Here is a 23668-nt window from a genome sequence, read left to right as displayed (position 1 = left end):
CCAGTAGTCCATATGTTTCTTGGTGTGACTTGGAAAGGGCAACCCGCTGGGGAAATGCAGTGGCATCGCCTAGTGTTCAAGCTTGGCAAACAGAAGGCACCTTTGTGAGCTTTATGAAAGGCTTCCCTTTCTCCAGCTGAGGCAGCTCCTCACCAGGGACAGCAGAGCTGGAGCTGAATTTTAGCCCCACTTGTCCCCTTGGCCGAGGGTCCTTGTGCCAGACACAACCTGTGAACCTAGGCGCAGTGGCTCTGGCCAAATTCAGGCCATGCTATTTATTTATATTCTTGTTGGACTTCTGATTTTTAACATCATCATACCCTTTTTGAAAACTTTGGTGATCTCAACACATTGGTCTTGGTTAGCCTTTGATCTGTGTGTCTATTATTATGAAAATAAAGAGATACACTAGAGTCATTGAAAGTACCCTCATGGAATGTTAACCATTAAAGGAGAGTGTGAATTCTGTTGCTGTTGTTATCAAGAGAGAGCAGGATTGAAAAAAGGTTGATCTTCACACTTTCTTTGGAGGATCTTATCTAAATCCATGGCTTAATTTAAGTATAACAATTTTCCTTATAATCTTGTGACAACTCCTTCCCACCTTCCATACAACTGTATTTCTGCCCCATGAACTCCAAGCAACATCATCTCCACACACATGGTCTAACACTCTTTTGCTGATTAAAAAACTCAAAGAATGAATAGGAAAACTGGAGAAGCAGAAATGTTATTTTCTCAGTAACAGACAATGTAACAACGGATGGCTTGAGCAGAGAGCAGGAGAATGTGGACCTCATGGGGAGAGGCCAGTTGGGAATAAAACATTGAACTTGGACGGTTGAGTATGGCTGGTTTAGGTGCCAGTCTTTGAAATGGCAACAGGTGGGTGGTTAGCGTGTTGAATAGTAAATTCGGCTTCTGATGCACCCCTGTGAGGCCCACTGACTCCCTCCTAGTGCTGGTGCACAGACTTTCCCAAGCAGCCATCAGAGACTGGTTTGAATGGAACTAGCTTTAAGAAACAAAAAAGTTGGGAATGAAAAGGCAATTAAAATCTTGAGGAAACCAACACTTAAACTCTGCAACCTTGTGGGTCTGGGGCCGTGAATCTTACAATCCTGTGGCCATGGCAGAAAGTTTTGGGGTGCTGAATCCTGAGGAGAATGCAGCTGCTGTGTTTCCCAGTGCTTCACTCCTCCTTGTACCAGGAGTATCATCCAGGGACTTTGCCACGGGACTTTGCAGGGCCTCCACTCCAGGTGGGTGTACATCCCACTCCATTGACCTGGAGCGTGGCCGTGCATGGATCCATAGATTGTGGGTGGAGGTGACAGTGCCAGTTCTAGGCTGAGGCTCCACATGGCATGACATCATGGATTTCTGCCAGCACTCTTGAGCCTTTGTCCTCTGAGGTGAGAAGAGTGTGCTCAGAGGGTCACTGCTGCTTCAGTCTGGGTCCCAGAACGAAGACATGTAGAGCAGCCCTGAGTGCAGCCCACAACTTGAGGCCGAGTCCAGCTGGCCTGCTGACCAATGAGCAAAGGCAATATATGTTTGTTGTAAAGCAACTGCGATTTTGTGAATGTTTGTTATAGCTAATAATCACAGTAGAAATATCTGATTAGTAAAGATGCTAAGCCTTGTGGGGCTTGACCTATGAAATTACATGCTGAAATTTATTGTAGCACCCCATTATCCTCAGGATAAGATGGCTTGGAGTACAGGGTTTTGCTTGCCTTTCTAGGCTATATCTTATCCTTTTCCACATGCTGCCCTAAACTCAGCTGTGTTGAACAACTTGCTTCCTGAAAGCTCCATGGTCTTTCATACCTCTTTGCCTTTGCCAAGTGATTGCTTTTGCCTGAAATACCCTTTCCTTCTTCAGTTCCCCAGTTTTGTCCCTAACCCACCTCCTTAGATCCTATTGATTTACTGGTCTGAGCTTAGCTGTTTTCTTCCCTAGGAAGTCTTAAATGGCTGCCCAACAGTGCACTGGATTAGATGCACCCCCTTCCCTTCAATTTTCATGGCATCCAGTGCTTATCTCTATCCCTGCACTCAAAACCCCTTTCCTGTGGTCTTAGAGAAGGAGTTTGTCTTGTTCATCTCTGTGTCCACTAGGCCAGCACAGTACCTCAATGAACTAGTGCTCAGAAAGTGTCTTCTGAATCCACTTTAAGATGGAGTATCTCATATTCAGAGAGGATGAGCTAGGAAGTGTCAGATTCATGGCCAGAAGCTACATCTTCCCAATTCCTAGTCCCTTGCTCTCTCTGGCCCTAGGTGTCTTGTGAAATACTACCTTATATTTGATTAGCAGAGCACAGCACTATTAGTTGTAAAGAATTCGATTTTTAACATTGGCCTGAGTTAAGCATCATTATGAAGATATATTTGTTGTGATTTTCTCCAAGCCATGAAATATATTCCAAAGCCAAAGAGAAATGAGTTCCATGTTATCTACATGTTTGGAGTAGTTAAATCACATTCTTTCCACTAACATGAGTAATCTAGCATGGGCTGTGCCTCTAGAGAAGCATCCTAGGATGTCACTGTTGGGAGAGCCCTCAAGGATCATATATTTGCTCCACCATGTGTTCAAATGAAGGAGTCTAGAAAGATCCAGAGTGGTTTCACAACTGGCCAAGGCACCCAAATTAAAGAAACATACAAGAAATCAATACTCCAATTCCTAATCCAGTGATATTCTTTTGATACACTCAGCAAATACCCAGTCTTTGGTCTTCTATTCTGACATTGTCATTTGAAAGTGTCTGGGTATCCTCTCAGTCCTCCAGCTGGTCTCCTTCCCTGGAGTGGCCTTAGAATGGCCTGGGCAGCCCGGCCTTTTCTTCCTTTCTGTGGCTTTGCATTGTTGTATGAGATGCTCTTCTGTGAGAAAGGGGAGGGGCAGGCAGAGGTTGGGTTCATCCTGAAATTCACCTCTTCCTGGAAGGAGGCTGGGCCAGACAAGTGCATTCTCAGAAGGGACTAGAGGACAGGGATGGTGTGAGGGGACTGAGTTTCCCATGGTGTTGTCCAGTCCTGGGTGGGATCAGGCTTCCTGCCTGGAGACTCAGAGGACTTGGAGAAAATGTATGGGATGCCAGGCCAAGAAAAGAAATAGGGATTGGACAAGGGCATCCTAGAGCTTTTAATTTTGTGATTGTGGACTTTGAACTTGCTTTATTTATCTCTACTCCCTGCTCCTGATATTGACATGTATTCATTGAGGGTTATAGACAAACTGCAGTCTATTGAAAGGAGAATACCAGGCTGTGTGTGTATGTGCGCTTTTTAAGGTGGAACAGACTGTTGAAAAGACTTCAAACCACATACATGGAGGAACAGCTAGAAAACTTCGGAGAATATAGACCAAAGGATGGGAGATACTGAAGGTGTTTGATCATAGTCTTCAAATAACCATCAGGGTAGAGCTGGCTTATGCGAAGACAATTAGATTTACATGTCTGCTTATGCCTCCTATGTATTGCAATATATTGGTTTGGTGAAATATATGAGCAAAACCTGGCCTCACACAGATGTGTAGTACAAAAAAGTAGGTTATTTGCGTTGTGAAATCAGAAACCATGTTAATGGGCTTTTCCTATTCTTTTCCGTTAAAGTCCATTGGTCTAGCTTGCATTTTGGATGGCACTTTCATCTATGCATAGTTTTGAATGATTATCCATTGGTCTTTTGGGAAATAATTTGTTCACTGAGTTAGGCAACTTTTGTGTGTTGACATATTTCTTATACAATATCAAATATACCACAGGAGTTAATATGACCACCAGTATTTTAAAATCAGAATAGTATTTAAATACTGGTGAGCCATACAGCTCATGGTGACAGATACAAGTTTCCCTAAACTCTATTTTTGCTTGAAAGCTTATATTTTTATTATTAGCAACAATGATCCATTATTTTTCTTGATGTGACAGGCTCAGTTCATTCATTTTCAAGAAAATGCCTGACAGCTACCCAAGTCTGAATACCCATAATTTGTCTGTCAGTCATTCTTTCAAGTAAAAAGAATGGAAAAAGTGGCTAGTTCAGCTTGCAACTCAAACAATTGCACAAATGTTTTCCCTTGAGATAATATAATTTGGAATGCAGCAGAAGTGCTTTATGTGTACTTCCACTTTTGTTACACAGAATACTAAAAAGACGTATACTCAAGAGTTGAGATTTAATAAAATTGTTTCACTGCTTTTTCAATGTTATGGACAGAATTATGTCCTCCTCAAATTCATATGTTAATTATCCTTATGCCTCATATCTCATGATATAACTGTATTTGTAGGTATGGCTGTTAAATAGATGATTTAGTTTAAATGGCGCCATTTGATTTGTATTACAATGTACTCTAATCCAGTCTGACTGATGTCCTTATGAGAAGAGGAAATTTGGACACACAAAGAGAAGAGACACAAGGGCTATGCATGTATAGAGGAAAGTCCATATGAGGACACAGTGAAAAAGTGGTTATCTCCAAGCCAAGGAGGGAGGGTTCAAAGAGAAACCAGCTCTATGGGAATCTTGATCTTGAATTTCTAGCCTCAAAACTGTGAGAAAATAAATTTCTGTTGTTTAAGTCACCTAATCTGTAGTGTTTTGTTATGGCAGCCCTAGCCAATTAATATAGTCAGTAACATTTTTATGTGAAATTGGCTTTGTTTGCCCTGCAAATACGTACCAACAAAGAATACAATGACCACTGATACAGAATCACAGAATCAAGGCCACTGACTTCACTCATGCTAAGGGACCATCAGTTTTACCCACCAAAGCTTTTGCAACATCAAGGCGAATGTCAACACTAGGATAGGCAAATATTGTTTTGATATTATTATGAAAATAGTTCTGACCTCATGGAAACTCCCTGAAAATGTCTTTGGGCTCCTAGAGGTCCATGGACCATCCTTTGAGAACCACTGTCTTAATCCACGTGGTTTGTGCTGCCAAAGCTGCAATGGCAGCAGTCAACCCAGGCTTTCTCTACTGCTTGACCACTCTCTTCTTGTTTGCTAGTGATTAGCAGATCAATTATATCATATGCTTTGACTGATGGATGAATAAGTGGTTAGAAGCCATTGTGAACAGTGACTTTCCAATTCCTTAAAAAAGATGAAATTGTCCTAAATACTTTGGTGGAAACTCTAGAGTCAAAGACCATGGATCTGTATGTCCTCTGCCTGGGGTTTGTTCTCCTTGGTGGTACTCAGTGTCTCAGATGCTGGATCCATGAAGATGGTGCTTTGGGGACAGTGGGAGGGCTCAGCGAAGGCCCAGAGTCTGACCACATTATGTTCAGTACCCATACTATATTTCTGTGGTGATACTTCAGCCTTTCCATTAAAAATAATGTTTACTTGCTTAAGTGACAGGTAGTTAGTATTGTGACTTGAGTTTTTGGCAAAACCGTAAAGAGGAGGAATAGACTGGCTTGGCTTTCATGGTTAAGGGGTCAAGCAATATACTTAGCAACTGGACTGGAAATAAAAAAGGTCAGGCTTTTAAACTGGGACCCATATAAAGCCCCAAGAACGGATTAACCTGGTCAAGTTCCCCTCAGTCAGGTGGTCCCCAATACACTGGCTTTTGTCAAAATCTTCTCTTACCTTCTCTGTAATGCCTACCCAACTGAAGGAGAAGTGAGCTTGCCAATCCACTGATTGGAGCCATTGGTACATCTGTAGAAGTCTGGCATTCTCCCATCCCCACACAAGTGGAAGACTGGATTTTGAGCTATTATTATCTAGAAAGGCAGTGATTTTAAGATATACCACTTATGCTTATTTCTTGAATAAGAATAATCCAAAATGTGCAAGATCATCACTGGCGTTTTCTTATTTATACTACCTAGGTATTCAGTAGCAGATTCATTTTTGTTGTAGAAATATGTCATAGCAACATACAGTTTTAATTTGTTTAAATACCTACAGGTTCAGGGTTTCTTTGAGCAGAGCAGTATTCTTAAAATGTATGCTAATTTTCAATAAATGTGGTTTTCCACTTTTTTACTGCTTAAACTTGCTGCAGCCTTCTTGGCCACTTAGAAATGAAAACTTTAAAAACACTTTATTACAAAAATTTGAAACATTACAAAAGAGAGGTGAACAGAATCAGTATCTTTATAGTCTCCACCTAGATTTAACAATTGTTAATGTTTGTCATATTTGCTGTTTATTTCAGTCAAGTACTTAAAAATAAATTACAAGCACCATGACAATTCATTTCTATCTGCTTTAGCATGTATTTTTTTTAAAAAGAAGAATATTGTTCTACATATCCATATTATGACTTTCCACTTAAAGTTAACAATTCCCTAAAATCATTTTGTAGCCAGTCCATGATAAATTTCCCTACTTCTTCCCAAATATCTTTTGCTGATGGGTTTTAAAAACAAGAATCTAATCAAAGACTATGCATTTAATTAGGTTGCTAAGCATTTTAAGTTTCTTTATTCTGTAATAGTTCTCCTACTGCTTTCCCTCCACTGTACTTGTTTTTCCTTTTCATCACATTGATTATTGAAGGGACTGGCCTATTGTCCTGTAGAATGTCTCACCTTCTGGATTTGTCTAGGTGTTTCTTTGTGGAATCCTTTAACTTGTTCTTCTAGTTTCCTTGTGTCCTGCTAGAACTAAAGGTTGGATTAGGCTTTGTTTATTTTTGGCAGGAACACTGTGTAAAGGAGGTTGTGTCCTGTGTATGGCATCATGTCAGGATAGACCTAATGACTTGATGAGGCTAAGATTGATCACTAGGATAAGATGGTGACAGAAAATTCTATCCTTTGTAAAGTTTCATATTCCCATTGCAACCAGCAAGTAATCTGAGATTTTGCAATGTTTTAAAACGTCTTCTTTTGGCTTGGAGTATTTTTTTTTCTGCATGATTTCTCTTATGTGAAGCCCCAAACTAGTCACATTTCTTCTTCCTGTAACTGTGAATGCCTCCATTCCGCTATACCAGAAAGAAATGTTATAAACCATCACTAGATGCTGAAAAATTCATATCTAAAAGAATCTGCTCTTTTAGAAATATGTAACCCAGGGAAGACATGTTCTGTTTCTGCTCTAAAAATGAGAATTTCATTAAAAGTGTTATATTTGTGAATTGTTTATATTCCCTGAAATGGGCTCTTCTGATTTTATTTTTATTGAGCTGATGTATTCTATCCTTTAAGCCATAAGCCCAGTTATTTTGGACAATCTGAGTGGAAGCATAGGTACGGTTTTCCTCCTCTGTTCATCACTTTTTCTCTTGTGGACTTAAAAATAGCAATTGGACCTGGTGTGCTAACTGGGGATTGTAATCCCAGGATGAAGGGATTAATTAATTAGCATTGAACACATGCAGGGTCTGGGGAAGAGTGAAAGAGAGCCCAGGACTGGTCAACTCTCAGATCAGATGGTGGTATTCACATTGATTGATCCTCTGATTGAACAGAAATTTTTCTTAGTTCCTAGGAAATATCTTTCAAAAACACATAGTGTAAGTGGGTGGGGACAAGTGGTGCCTTTGCTCTGGGATGAGGAGAGGCATTAGGTCAGAGAGAAGATTCCTTGACTCTGAAATAATATTTCCAGTCAGGGTGGATCTTGTGGCATCTTCAAGGACCAACTCAAGGTTCATCTCCAAGAGCTCTTCCCAGCTAACTCTACCCAACAAAAGTTTCCCTGCCGCCATCTGTTTACTTACTTGGTACTTTGTGATAACTCAGGTTTTACTTGTGAAGGGTCTGTACTCTTCATCTCATAACTGGGTCATTTGTCCAGTGCTACCTAATAACGACCTTCTTGCCATCTCTGCTCCCTCATTTGACAGTTTTTTTCATCAGAACAAGACACATGAACTGTTAGAAATTGGGGATTCAGTGTCAGAATTTCACCTTGTGGATCTTCTTGTAGATATGGAATTTATAAACACAGTCTTTTAAAAAATGGACTCTGTATGATGGAGTTCAGTTCACAACAACCACTTTCCGAGCACTTGTTTTGTTTTGTACTGGGCACTGAGCTCTTTAAAGAAATAATTATTTAAATTAGACAGAAGTGGGTTCAGCTTCTTGCCTCATGATATACGAGTGTGTGACCCAGTACACAGGCTCCCCATTGTTAGTTCCATCTACTTCGTCCATGATATTTTTTACTTTGCCCTGAGTATATTTAATAAAAGTTGTTAAAATGTGGTGGGATTCCTTATTACTGATTATTTGGTGATAGTCATTTACATCTGAAACTATTGCAGTAGATAATATGGAATAAATATCTAAAGAAAGTAGTCGGCGGCAAGTGGGCCCTAAACCCATACATTATTTCCCCATGAGACTCAGAAGACTTCTCCCAATGCTGAGACATACACAGTAGATCACAGCTGGGGTTTTTGAACAAAGGCTTAATACACTTCAACCTCTGTGGTACGTAGTCACAGTGAAACACAGCAGTACAATAACCCTCCTGTTCCTTTTTTCCTTCCTTGGCACTTTGCCATCACCGACCGCTCTTTGGCATCTAGAATGTCTCAGTTATCTCGTTTCACCAATGCTGTTATTGTGGTTAAATGCAATAAAACTCAGAGGCACAAAATTATTACAGTCACACAAATCAATAAGTAAAACAGTAAGATCTTAAAAGATAAATCGTCAAAGGATAAATGAAAAAACTCACTCATTGGTTAGACACATTCACTTAGGAAAATGTTTCAGTCCTCTAGCAACAAAAAAAATGTAAATGAAGATATAATAAGCTAGTTTTTGGAAAGATGTTTAAGCAATGCTTTTGTTAGAAAATGTGATATTTCTAATACTGGTAAGATGTTGGTAGCAATATATATTGCTTTATTTTTATTGCAAGCTAATTAGTTAATATCCAGCGTGTGAAGATATTCATATTAGTTTGAGCAAATATTTCCACCTTGGGGAATTTACAGTGAGAAAATACTATATATGTTTGAATATAAAGTGAGGTTTATAATCCTTAGAGAACAGAGAGTCCCCTTATATTTGATTCTTTGCAAAAATACAGAAAGCAGTGTTATAATACTTTTATGCAATTCTTTGATTTTGCACAGTTAAGCAGTTTTGTGAAGACACATTCACCTCTAATAATCTTAATGAATGCTACTTCATGGATACTTCTGGAAGTCAGCTGATGAGATTAGTGAAAAAGATGACTAACAAGTTTAACAACCACTTAGTAACTATTCTTGGGAGTAAGCCTTTGAAATTACAAGTGTTCAATATTGTTTAAACAAATCTTTTATTTATTTATTTAAAAATTAATTTATTTATGTATTTATTAAAAATTATTTATTAAGATAAATAAATTTATTTATTTATTAAGATAAATTTATTTATTTAAACATTATTATTTTTTAAAATAAATTTATTTATTTATTTTGGCTGCGTTGGGTCTTCGTTGCTGTGTGTGGGCTTTCTCTAGTTGTGGCGAGCGGAGGCTACTCTTCGTTGCGGTGCGTGGGCTTCTCATTGCAGTGGCTTCTCTTGTTGCGGAGCGTGGACTCTAGGTGCACGGGCTTCAGTAGTTGTGGCACTCAGGCTCAGTAATTGTGGCTTGCGGGCTCTAGAGTGTAGGTTCAGTAGTTGTGGCGCACGGGCCTAGTTGCTGTGCAGCATGTGGGATCTTCCCAGACCAGGGCTCGATCGAACCCATGTCCCCTGCATTGGCAGGCAGATTCTTAACCACTGCGTCACCAGGGAAGTCCTAAACAAACCTCTTAAAGTAAATTTTTTTTGTGTGTGTGTAAATCATGAATATTCACTTACAGGATAAGTGGCAATGAACAGTCCTAATGTTTTGTGAATAGATATTGTTGTTCCAGATATTTTAGTGATAGCTTCATACATGGACTCCTAATGTGCTATAATTCAAGCAATTTAGATACAAGTGACTTTGATTGCTGTCAAAAAATGTTTGACTATTTAAAAAAGCAGCTCTTTGATGACAAATACATTGATTTGAGATGCTTGTGAGGAATTTGAAAAAAAATTCTGTGAACTATGAGAATAGACAAAAACAAGTATTTCAAAATTAATATACTATTTTATATGAAATGTGATTTTAAATATGCATGTGTAACAAAATAATACATTAAAAATTTAAAGAAGAATTTAACAATTTATCTATCCCTCCTCGGGTTTATATTATCAAGTTGGCTAAGAAACTTTATTTTGAATCCTTTAATTGAGGGAAAGTGAGACTTACATATATATAAACTTCATATATATATGAAGTTTTACTCACATACACAGATGATAATTTTAAATAATGAAAAGTTATATACAGATATGTTCATCACAGCAATTCTTATAATAGGAGAAATATAGGAGGTGCCTAAATTCCCCATAAGAGGACTGATTATACCATAGCTATTCCTGGATAGAATATTAATGTAGCTTATTAAAAATACTATTAAGAAAAAGCATCTGATAACATAGAGAATTGATTTTATAATGTTCAAAAAGATACAAATGTGTATATGGGGGTATAATTACATATACAGAGTGGGTAATAATTTATACATTGATAAAGAAACTGGGAAAGGATATACCAACGTAGCAACTGTAGCTGCTTTTTGGTAGCAGTCCTGGTTGTCTTTCAACATAGATTCTATAATGAATTTCCTGGAGGAAAAGAACTCAGGTCATTGAGTTCTAGCTCCCAAACAATGAGGACAACCTTTCTAGTGTATTCACCCACCTGAACTTACACTCTCGCAAGCATGTTTGTTTCACTGCTGAATGGCTGTCAACTGTAAAAAAGCAATTCCTGCTATTGAGATGAAATCTTTTTCCACATCTATATCTACATCTATATCTATATCTGGAAATCTCTATATCCATCTATCTATCATTTTTATTTTTTTTCTTTTTGGCCCCAGTTCTGTCCTCTGTTGTAGACAGGTTAATGTTCTCTGTCTTCCTGGACGCGGAGAAAGAATTGCCTGCTCTGGGAAATTCCAGACTCTCTTTGCCTGATCCACACTGAGCCTCCAAACAAAGAGAGAACAAACTTCCATCTTTCATTGTGGGGCAGTGTCCTCAAGCTTTGAAAATTCTGCCATGGTTTCTTTAGTCTTTAGCTTTTGGCTATTTTCTCTACTAAAATACCGTGTTCCCTCCCTCCCACCCCAACCTTAGAGAACCTAAAGCCTCCATCTATTTCCATTGTTCTCTAAATTAGTATGAACTAGTTTCGGGTCATTTCTTGATACCAGGTTTTGATGGGAATAGAATAGAAGCATATGAGGTATGTGATGGGAAGGAGGGTCCGAGAAAATGGCCCAGAAAGATGAGAACAAGGAGCCGTGGATGACCTACTTTACAGTTTGCAGAGGGTTGGCAGCTGGCAGCCTCCCTTAGCTACTTCCAGGACACTGGATTATTCCAGCCACAGTTAAGCACTTCTTTTAGTGAAAGCTACAGGGTTCAAGGATTCTGTACTCCTTGAATGCACATATTTTGTTTCAGAGACACTAAGAAAATACATATCTTAATATTGACGTTTTTATCGTTATTTTCTAGGAAGTTCAGGTTAATATCAATTCAAGTGATAAACATTCTGAGTCCACAACAGTATTCTCCCTCGTACTAATGTCTTTGTGTCTTTCCTTTTACTTTGTCCGTGTGCTTCCTATTATTCTTTGCTTTACTAAGTAGGCAGTACACAGAAGGGACCATTCTCTTAGGTCACAAAGGTAGCAAAAGAGATCTACGGCCTTAGAGAAAGTCAAAGTACAATCTCTTACAGAATGTTGCGGTACAAGGACATCTTTGCAAGGCCTTTCACAAACTAGCAATAACATTCTGATGAGCAGAATCCCCAGCTCCATTGTCCTGCATGTGGAGAAAGGAAAGGTCCTGCTGCTCATGGCTTTGAAAGCCTGTCCAGTGTGTGATCACCTCATGGATTCAGAGAGTGAGGTGGGCAATGTCAGTGATTTAGGAAGACATTGTATCAAAGTTTTGGATAGATTTGCAGGTGTGCCTAAAGTACATGTAGAGTAATACCTGCTTTCCAATAATTCCCTTAACTCTCAGTCTCTTAAACTTGGTCGCAACTCAGCCATCTCAATTCCCATCAGGAAGCGTTAAATCCCAGAATATGCTCAGGAGAAAGTCTCTCAGTCTCTCTTTGGGCAGGTGTTAGATGATTGATGGGACCACAAGAATGGGAATTTCTAAGAAGCAGATTCTCATGCCCTGCCCTGGTGGATGCTTCCTGGGTAGTTGGCGGTTGTGCCTTACATCTGTTGTGAACTGGCCCAAAGCCAGCAGCTTTTGTTCTCTGAATAGGAAAGGAACTCAAATGTGGGGTGTTAGGGGGTACAGGAACCACAGGATGTGGATATTCTGAGTCTCTGGTACCTCATAAGGAAGACGCATCTCTTGGACGCATTAGGCAGGTGATGAGAAGACTGAGTCAGCGGTAGACTTGAGCAGTTTCCCAGCACCCTGGTCCCATCCATCCCACCACTTTCCACCTCTGTCTTAGAACACGGGCTTTCCCTGGTTTATTAGCTAACCTGTGTAGTCAGGTCTGACTTCTGGGATCAGTGTGATGGCATCAACAATGCTGAACAAGGAGATCCTCCTTCAGCTGTGATGGAGACCAGATGGCTTGGGGTGTGGAAGCCAAAAAGCGATGGCAGAACCATTTGAACCCCTTGTGGCAAATAATCCATCAGTGAGAAAGCCATTGTAGGGAGAAAGTGTCTATTGTTTTTTTCCTGAAAACAGAGATAAATAAATCTTGGTATAAAATTGTCCTCCCTCTGTACACTCAATCTGCCCTGATAGTTGAGGTAATCGGTGTATGTAGGATGGAGTCTCAATTTTTATCACTGAATTATTTGTACGAAGAAACAATGTACAGGAAGTGGGAGAAATACATCCAAATGTAAAAATGGGGTGGTTAGAGACCTGCTCTATACGTAGCTTTTGGAGCCTGTACTGGAGAGGGGGGAAGATTTTACTCTGGAGTCAGATTCCCTTACTTCACTTTGAGTCTGAAGACTAACAAAGACTATGTTGACTTGGTCCAGGTTATTTCTGAATAGACCAGATCTGCCATAAATACATGATAGAATGAGGTGTGGTATCAGAGAACACAAGTAGACCAGAGTTGGAGTTTCTAAGGTGACAGCACTTCTTTTTTCCATTGAAGGCATATGATCTGGACAGCTCCCTTTACAATTCACAGAACTGGTGCATCCCAGCCTTTGTCCTGGAGCTTCACAATCCAAACATCAGGTAGAATTTAAGATTCAGTTCTGTGCCTTTAGAGGAGTGATATGTAGATAGCCCATCCTTTTTCCAATGGCAAATTACAGTGATGAAGTACCTGGACCTGGATTTAGGTAGAAACTTTCAGTCTTTCTGAGTCAAGCACCTTCAAGAGTCACAATATCAGTGGGCTTCAGGCTTGGTCCCCAAAAGATATGCTTCACCCATCTTCTCCCTTCAGAACATGCAAAATGCTTCTCTGGAAACAGATCTCTGAGAAAATGCTCATGAATGGCGCAAGGTGGTGCTAACTTTCCAGACCTGAATGGGTAGGGGTAGGAGTGGGAAGCAAAAAACCGGAATAGGAAGGGACCTGTTTTGCATCACTTCCCTGTTGAGATGCAAATGATCTGAGAAATGTCATTGTTGGAAGGGGTAAAGCTCAGGGTGAGGGAGGCTGGGAGGATTTCAAAGAAGAAAGTATGAATTTATAAAGTGGAGGCCCAAGGATCAAGATTAGAGAAAAATATTGAGAAACAAATGCCACCGAAGACACTGAGTAATTGGCCATGGGACAGTGACATGGAGAGCATGTTTATTGTTGCTGTATATCCCAAGGTTGTCCAAGCTTGAGCTCCTTGCTCCTGGTAGGTGCCTGGGATAACAGAGAAATGGAAGTGGAAATCTCTCCATAGAGGTGTCTGAAGAAATTAAAATATTCAATTTGTATGTTGACCTTGTAATGGGAATGAGAAAGCATAGGAGAGCCCTTTGGGAATTAGCTTCAGAAAGGAAATACTAGAAAATAAAAATAAGCTAGAACATTTACAGAAAAAGAGGAAATTCCATGCTTAGAGAATGGTCAGATTTAACAGTTTGGAACATGTACTTTTCCATCAGAATATTGGTAACAACATTTCAGGGAACTTGGGTCTGAATGCCTTGCATGGAGTAAAAATGGCAGCTGCTATTTTGTGTGAGTTCAGTCAGGGAGACACAGTGGACAATTGGTCTGATCCCCGATTCTGTTGTTTAGCAGAGCCTCTGGCTCAGAAACACAGTGAGATGTCTTGTGTTTTGCAGGTCTTTCCTTTTTGAATGCTGTTAAGGGCTGTTATCATACCTGAGGACATTACCCTCTCCACCTGCGTGTGTACGATGTAGGACACCCTGTATTGGGAACACAGATGACATTGATATTTATGAACATTACCTAAGATCTCATTAATATCCGTACCTGAAGTGATTGGATTGGATTGGAGGATGAGATTGGATTCTGAGGCTGTAATATAGAATATAGACTTCCTGGTCTTTTTCTTACTGTCCCCAAATATAACCAGATAATCCTCTATCTGGTTACTTGAGGGCCATGTTACTTTCTTGCAGAAACATTCTTAGGAGTCTCTTCAGAAAACCTAGAGTTCCTTATCTGTAAGACTACAGACAAGCCACAGCCTGAAGCCCAGCCTGCCGACTTGAGCACAGATGGGAGAATGTTAACAGCCAAGAAATATGGGGTCTTTGGCTCTTTTCCCAGAACTGCCAGGCTAAGACCTTGGCAGAGACTCAACAGGAGACTGAACTCTCTTTGCATATCCTTTTATACATGGGAGATGAAAAGCTTCAACCGTGAGTGATCACAGTTTTTGAAAAATCCCGATGAGGCATTAAAGAGGAGGAATATCCCAAGGGAGGTGAGCTGAAGGCAAAGCAAGGCAGGTGTGAGGTTAGCAATGACTTTCAATCCCCTTTGATTAATCATGAGTGTATTTTGTTTAGTTCTTTTTCTGATTTTATCTGTATTGAGTCACATAAAGGAATCAGCCAGGCAGGAATCTGTGCATCACAATCCTGGGAATCTGTGACATCTGATCTCCTTTGTCCCACAGCTGCTTCCTTCTCTTTCTTGCTGGGCAGAGACCTATAGTTTGTTAGTGTTGAAGGAAGCATAGCAATTATCTAATATAAACTCTTTATTGTACACATGAGAATCTGAGGCTCAAAGAGTTTAAGTGACTTATCTAAAGTCACACAAAAGGAGGAGTTCTGACTCCCCCCGCCCCCAATGTTTTGTCAACAGGCTGCTGGCTCCTTTTAGCAGACGGAAGTTTCCTCCGATCTCAGACAGCTTTTTTCCCACGTGGAATTTGGTGCAGACACCCTTCACCATCTTTTCCCATCAGAACATGCATTTCTGGCAAGAGAGCAGCTCTGATTCCCTGGCTTTTCTTCCTATTTCCCCTGGATAAGGTCTGTATAGTTTTTTTTTTTTTTTTTTTTTTAATGGAAGAAGCCAAAGTACTGCAGTGAGGATATTGCTCTTTGGGATTCATTTAGGGGAACATGGTTTTCTTGGCCAAATGCCATAGTGAGCTAACCCTAGGTAGAAAGCACGGGCAGCATGAGGATGGACAAATGTAACCCCTCACAGGTTAGTAACGAAACTTAATACTTTCCTTTTTAAGGATGAAAAAACATCTCTGTATCCTAATAAGGTACATTAATTAAATAGCCTACGACTGGTAAGGCCCTGCAGGGGAATATCCTCAAAGCTAGAAGGCTGAGCTTTCTGAAAATTGAGAGTTCCTTGTAGCTATTGTCCTAGACATCCAAACCATGTCTATTGGAAAAGAGTTTGGCATGCAAAATTCATTCTCCTTGTTACTTCTGCTAGAGCTGAGACCGGCCTGGGCCACCTTCATCTGGTACAGACAAAGGACAATGAAGACACAGTATGTTATTGGGGACCTAGATCCTCCCAATACTGGATTTGTCTTTGAGACTTTCACTATTGTCAATGCATGGAAAGAATTAGACAGGTCGTGTGGGAAGAACATTCCTGATGAGATATTTTTATGAAAAATATGCTGGCAGCACATTTGGACTTATTGGTTTGAAAAAATGTTAGTGGTCATTGTCAATGTTTCCTCCCGTTTTATTTATTTATTTATTTTAAAATAAATTTATTTATTTTATTTTTGGCTGTGTTGTATCTTGTTTGCTGCAAGCGGGATTTCTCTAGTTGCAGAGAGCGGGCTTCTCACTGCGGTGGCTTCTCCTGTTGCAGAGCACAGGCCCTAGGCCTGCGGGCTTCAGTAGTTGTGGCACGCAGTCTCTAGAGCGCAGGCTCAGTAGTTGTAGCGCATGGGCTTAGTTGCTCCGCGGCATGTGGGATCTTCCCGGACCAGGGCTCGAGCCTGTGTCCCCTGCATTGGTAGGCAGATTCTTAACCACTGCACCACCAGGGAAACCCTCCTCGCATTTTAGATCCTTCATTCTTCTCTCTTCTGGGTAAAACCCACCCTCCTTCAGACCATTAAGAGCTGAGGAGTTAGAGTATTAGCATTACTGAGCACCTTTGGTGTGCTAGTCACCCAGGAGTGCCAGCTGATTTCTAGCAATTATTTCATTTAATCTTTGTAATAACTCTGTGACATAAGTATTATTATCTGTATTTTATCCATGAAGAAATAGAAGTTTAGAGAAGTTAAGCAACCTTGTTCAAGGTCCTACAGTAACTGAGGAGTTGTGATTCTTCCTCACTTTTGTCTGATTCCACAACCCATGCTCTTTTTACTATCAAAAGAACTCATATATAAAAACATATATGCAGTTTATAGACTAAATTTTTTAGACCATCCCACCCATCTAGGTTGTCACAGAGCACCGAGCTGAGCTTCCTGTGCTTTATAGCATGTTCCCACTGGCTACTATTTTACACATGGTCATTGTACAGCAGAAACGAACACAATGTTGTAAAGCAATTATACTCCAATAAAAAAGAAAAGTAAGGGTAGTATCATGGGGGACCCAACAGGAGATAGTTCTTCACTCCTTGCATAGCTTCCTTTTATAGAATAGAGCCTGCTACAGTCAGAAAGGACTTTGGGAAGGTATCGGACCCGCTCTTTTGCCCACAGACATGTTTTAAAAGACAGGTTTTAATAAGCTCCAGAAAATGGAGCCTCTTGGGTTGCACAATATCTTTGGAGGCAGGCTGCCTGGGCTTGTGTCCAAGCTCAGCCACTCAGCCGTAGTATGACCTTGGGCAATGCCTTACCCTCACCTCGCTTCCGTGTTTTTTCTACAAAATAAGGACAATAGTAGCAATGGGTTGTTTGAAGATTAAACAAATTAAAACATGTAAACTACTTTGAGCAGCGACTTACACATACAAAAGTACCCCATGCCTGTAGGCCATCAATGATTATTTTTACTAGTACCTCTTTACAGCTGTTGATGATTTTCATTTCAAGGAGATTTTTCATTTTGAACTTCTTTTTGCTGAAATTTCAGAATGTTTTCTCTTTTTCTCACTCATAGGAAATGGGGATGACTAATCATAGCATCATAGAAGGTGAGAAGGGAAGGGACCTCAGGCTGTATCAGTTCCTGCTTCCTGCCCTTGTAAATGAGCCTGGGGAAGGGAGGTGATGGGCTCAGGTTCTTACACGACAAGAGTAGGTTTTGAACACACGTTCCACTCTAGTGGGTTTCTTTTCCATTGTATAATAACTCTTCACAGGCTGCAATTCAACACTGTTTAATTTCACTAAGACTTACTCAGGCTAATTCAGGAACGTGCCAGGCCAGTGACCCTGTGGGAAGAGCTGACCAGTGCTGAGTATAATAACATTGCCATTCTTATAATCTTATAGCAACTCATTAGCTTTCTTTTTCTTAACAGCATTGTCATATTGTGGAATTGCATTTATTCTGAAAAAGAAGGGGGAGGAGATTTTTTTTTTAACATCTTTATTGGAGTATAATTGCTTTACACTGTTGTGTTAGTTTCCGCTGTATAACAAAGTGAATCAGCTATATGCATACATATATCCCCATATACCCTCCCTCTTGCGTCTCCCTCCCACCCTCCCTATCCCACCCCTCTAGGTGGTCACAAAGCACCGAGCTGATCTCCCTGTGCTACGCAGCTGCTTTCCACTAGCTATTTTACATTTGGTAGTGTATGTATGTCAGTGCTACTCTCTCACTTCATCCCAGCGTACCCTTCCCCCTCCCCGTGTCCTCAAGTCCATTCTCTACGTCTGCGTCTTTATTCCTGTCCTGCCCCTAGGTTCTTCAGAACCATATTTTTTTAGATTCCATAGATATGTGTTAGCATATGGTATTTGTTTTTCTCTTTCTGACTTACTTCACTCTGTATGACAGACTCTAGGTCCATCCACCTCACTACAAATAACTCAATTTCGTTTCTTTTTATGGCTGAGTAATATTCCATTGTATATATGTGCCACATCTTCTTTATCCATTCTTCCAATGATGGACACTTAGGTTGCTTCCATGTCCTGGCTATTGTAAATAGTGCTGCAATGAACATTGGGGTGCATGTCTCTTTTTGAATTATGGTTTTCTCAGGGTATATGCCCAGTAGTGGGATTGCTGGATCATATGGTAGTTCTATGTTTAGTTTTTTAAGGAACCTCCATACTGTTCTCCATAGTGGCTGTATCAGTTTACATTCCACCAAGAGTGCAAGAGGGCTCCCTTTTCTCCACACCCTTGGGGAGGAGATTTTGTCTCTGAAGGGAAGGCAGGCTCTGGCCATTGATCTGTCTATTCCTCAGTAGAAAGGGTCAGAGGTACTGCTATGGGGACAAAGGCAGGAAGTGAGGAGCAGGGTCCCTAATGAGTGGGGTTTACTTAGGTGAAGAGAGAGCGGGAGAGCAGCCTTTCTTCTTTATACTGAACAGCTGCTATGCACTCGGTGTGGAGCTAGTCTCCCAAAGGAATGCGAAAGGACCCAGGGCAGGATTTGAGATTTCAAGGAGTTTCTTTAGAAAGGGGTAGAAAGCAAGGGTGGAAGTGTAGTGGACCCTCTGGAGGAGTACTTTGAGGCTCTGTACTCCTGCAACAACTATGAGACTTTTTACTCCTGCAGCTCAACTTGGCTAGGAGGAGATTCTCCAGCTGACCAGAGGGGAGAATAGCATAGCAGGGATGCAGACTGAAAATACAGGGCTAATAGGGTGCTTTCCCGTGGCAACCGGGTGTCAGGGTGTGGTGGGAGGTATTTATGACCAGGGGTTGGATTTGGCTTTGCCACCCGCTGGCTGTGGGCTGGAGAGAAAGTCAATTTCTCCATTCCTCAGTTTCTGCATCTTCAGTGGAAGAGGATGAACCAGGAGGTGATTGAAGTTTCTCACCATTCTAACACTCTGTGTGTTGTGGGGCATAGCGGTAGGGCCGTAGGGCTGAGAAGGAGATCCTTCATGTGGAAAACATAATGATGGTTTGGATGCTGAGAAATGGCCTAGTTGTGAACTCAGAGATTTTAATTGTTATTACAGAGGAGTGTTATTGCTACCGGGTCAACTGTCTGGTTTCAACATGTAGTGCCAGTAATATTGGCTCCTTTGTGGTTCTTTTATTTATAAACTTGGTGCATGAAACTCTTCTTCCTCCTTAAGGCAGTTGAGGTAGTTAATCTTCCGTTAATCACTCATGACCATAACGTGCTCTGCAGACACAGTTGAAGTCTTTATGGGCGAGGAGGCCTTGGATGTGACAGAGCTGCTGACAGCTCAGACCCAAGCTATGTGGGCTTTTTGTTTGTTTGTTTGCTTTTTTTGGTATTGTCTCTGTGGATGCTGACTTTCCTTCTACTGTCTCTGAGAAATATTGCTCACTTCTCTTAGGTGACAAGTGAGGATGGAAAGCAACTCCGAGGCCTACCCTGGGCCTTGTGGTCCCAGCACAACCAGAAGTCCTGGAGGCGGAATCCCTAAAGTTTTGCGAGGAATTGTGAAAACCCTCCAGCTTTCTCCACAGTTACTCCAAATTCCTCAGGTTCCTGGAGATGAGGAAAAACCAAGAACATCACTGAGGTAAGCATGTTTTATGTCAGCTTCCCTGTCTATTGGGACAGTTTTTGGGAGGCATGTGGATCTGCAAGTGTAGATGAGGTGGCAGATTCTCTCCTGGGGCTGCTGGAGTAGTGTCATCTTGGGGACCAGCAAGAGAAATGCTTCATCCAATTCGTATGCTCTCCTTTTATGGTTGGGAAGACACACTCATCAATCCATAGAATGTGGTCACCTAAGGAGGGAGAAAAGGCAAAGGGCTCAGTGTGACCTGCTCCATATTCCATTTGTCAATCATCCAAGTCTGCCATCTTCCTTTTCATGTTCTAAGTTTTGACCTTTTCAGTATGGCTTCCTCTCCACTTGTGCTAATTCATGGAATTCCATCACTTGGTTTTGAAAAATGGAAATCTTTCTTTCACGAGAAAGCCTGCCATCCCCACCACTTCCCTGCTCCACCCCATTTTATCCCTGTCATGGGGGGATGTCCAAGGAATGTAGGAGCTCTTATGTCTGCTCTCCAAGAGTAAGTTATTTGGTGTTCTAGAGTGCTTTATTATCTACCCTTCAGAAAATCTTGTTAGTGGATAGATGAGGCTTGGATAAAGCATTTCTGAGGGCAGAGTTGTCACCAGTCTTGTGCACTATTATATCCCCAGCATTCAGCACAGTGCAGGATATGTAGTACTCATTCATTCCACATTTCATCCACTCATTCATTCCACACGTTTGTTGAGTGCCCATATTGTGCCAAATTTCTAAGTGCTGGAGTTAAGGCAGTGAAGAAAACAGACAAAATCTCTGCCATCATGGAGCTTGTGTTCCAGTCAGTGGAGAGCTAAATAACAAATAAATAAGCAAGTAAAATATACAGCACATCAGATGGTAATAAATGCTGTGGAGAAAAATTAAGCATAGAGGAGAGATGGTATTTGCTGGAGGAAGAATAAAAAATATTACCTCTGACCAAAAAATATTAGAGATGTATAACCCCATGATTTCAATTTATATTTGGAGGCAAGATGTTGAATTGAGAAGTAGGAAAGAAGCCTCAATTCCAGAGTTTTTTCACCTTGTTGCTATGGAGAATTTATTAGCCAGTACTTTCTGTCTGAGGCACTGCAGGGGGCTAAGACTCTACCTAGAGTGGGGAAAGTTTTGTTTGAACTCAGTTCTCTTCTTTGCTTGGTGGCTCCCACACCTTAATTCAGCGCTTTCTGGTGTCAGTTTCCTCATTTTTGAATGCAGAGAACTGGATGATAGATCTTGAGCCCTTCTGCTGCCTCGATTAAGTGATAATAAGTCAGTGAAAATGGAAGAGACAAACTTGGACACTCTGTCTCACTGTGCAGATATATATGGATGGTAAAGTTGGCAATTCTGTGGACCCTCCAGGGACCCGCAGAATTTCTCCAGCTCTCATCACACTAGCCCCAGACCCCTGTAGCTGCCATTCCAGACAGGCCTCTGAGAAGGCAAGAAGAAGGCAGTGAATGCATTAGCACCCTAGAGACTCTAAGAGAATTCAACAAGCTACTGCCTTTGACAAGCATCAGAAGGGAGGAAGATGTCGGCCCATTTCCCATGTTGTGGCCTGGGAGACAAGCTGCAGACCTAGGGGTGGGCTCAGGAGTGGAAGTGGGAGGGGGCTGTGTAGCCGCAGTCCTCCTTCAGTCACAGGAGTGAGGAATCTCCGGAGAACAGCCTGGAAGCTGCAATTGCAACTGGTGTTTTAAAGCAAGGGAGGGAGAAGTGGAGGTGGAAGGGGTTAGGTACCCCTACCCCCATTCCCTCTCCCCGGGACTGGCCAAGGAGTCAAGGGCAACCTCTGCATCACACAGATGACTGGAATTCACACAATTGTTCCCAGCTGTTCTCTAATTCAGGCATTGTTATAGGCCATGTATTTCTTTAGTATATCCCACAGCCCCTAGCCCAGTACCAGGGCCGTCTGCCTCTGACCCAGATCCTAGCTCTGCTTTTGGAACCTTAGATAAGCTACCCAGTCTCTCTGAGGCTCAGTTTCTCCATCTGTGACCCTGAGCTGACAATAAAGACCTCACGGGGCTGTCATAAGGATTAAGTGAGTCCATACCTGCAGAGTGGTTGCATCTTGGCACTCTGTAATTTAGTTCACTTTCTTCTCAATTATTCCACTTTATTGTTGGCCCTTTACTTTACTTATGTTAAGTAACATTTATGGCATAGCTACCATGTACAATGCAATTTAATTCCTCTCTATCATTTGCCTTTAACAACACTGTGAAGATGGAACTCTTATTATCTCTGAAGATGTAACTCTTCTTATCCTGGTTTCAAACATGAAGAGGTACAGATAATTTTAGAAGACGGAGTGAAGCTTGTGTTACGATCACAAAATCTCAGAGTTAGAAAACATTGAGAAATCCTCTGGGACCTGTGCTGCATTGTCCCAGTTTCTTGACAGATGGTCACGGAGCATTGGTTTGAATAGGTCTGGTGGCGAGGGCACAGCCCTGTTGTCCCTTATTTCTGACACATCCTGGGGACAGTCTCCTCTATGGACCACCCTCCCCCAACCTCCTGAATCACATACTGTGTCCTTCAGCTCCAGAGTCTGAAATCTGTCGCCCTCCCTTATTACCAGTGGTATCTTGGGCAAGTGTTTTAGTTCTTCTGTGCCTTAGTGTCCTCGTTTGTAAAATGGCGATAATAATAGAAAATGCATCATAGGATTATTGTGAGGATTAAACCATATAACACATGTAAAGTGCTCAGAATAGTGCTTGGCCTATAGTAAACACTCAACAGATATTAATCATTATTACAGCTAACATACAGTTTTATGAATTTGTCCAGATGTTTTCTCTCCTTCTCATCAAAGACATTCTTCTGGTCTCTGTCAGAAGGACCCACTGGGTCTCTTCCTAGGATTCCATTTTGCAGGTCTTTTAAAACTATGGTTCCAAAACTTTGACAACATCTACATAAAGCTTCCAAATATCATTCTTTATCATATATAGATACATATATATGAAAGGTCAGACAAAATCACAAGAGATGGGCAGATTGGGAGGTGCCTTGGTGGAACAGTGAGGATCCCTGACTGGAACCAACTGTGTAACTGTGTGTGTCTGGCAAACACTTGTCAGCCTTTTTTGTACTTCTACGGACAGCAGGATCTTTGATTAGATTATTGATAAGATTATTAATCTTTATTAATAAGCGGCACATATTTACAGCACACAACCTGATGAATTCAGATATACCCATACACCCATGAAGCCATCACAATAATCAAATTACTGAACATACCCATCACCACCAAAATTCCAGTAAGGTATTCAGTGAGGTGAATGGTAGCTTTTCTAGATGAGGTCAGAAGGAAGGACAGGTTCAGCCTCAGCATAGGCTGTCAGTCATCTAAATCTGGAAAAGTACATCGCTCAAGATAAAAGTGGAGTCTAAACTGAGCTGTCCAAAGAAGGATAAAGAAATGCCAGTGGGAAAAAATTGTTCAATGTCTTTTTTCTAGACATATAGAAGAAGAAGTAAAGAGGTAGAGATGGAAAGGAGGGCTACAGTCCAAAACAGTACAGCAAGCTAG

General features: G+C 41.1%; 1 long non-coding RNA gene across 2 annotated transcripts in view; it reads left to right on the top strand.

Moving 5' to 3' along the window:
* LOC113622553 (uncharacterized) overlaps positions 1–23668 on the top strand; it is a 177406-nt gene that overhangs the window by 37708 nt on the left and 116030 nt on the right. For both annotated transcript variants that reach the window (XR_003433567.1, XR_003433568.1), the window contains exon 3: positions 19918–20106. This is a non-coding gene — a long non-coding RNA (uncharacterized LOC113622553). The remainder of the gene's footprint in view (positions 1–19917; positions 20107–23668) is intronic.

This window comes from Aethalodelphis obliquidens, unplaced genomic scaffold, assembly GCF_003676395.1.
Source record: "Aethalodelphis obliquidens isolate GAN/ISIS:26980383/991018 unplaced genomic scaffold, ASM367639v1 scaffold10, whole genome shotgun sequence".
NCBI classification, from domain to species: Eukaryota; Metazoa; Chordata; class Mammalia; order Artiodactyla; family Delphinidae; genus Aethalodelphis; species Aethalodelphis obliquidens.
This window is presented reverse-complemented; position numbering and strand designations above follow the sequence as displayed.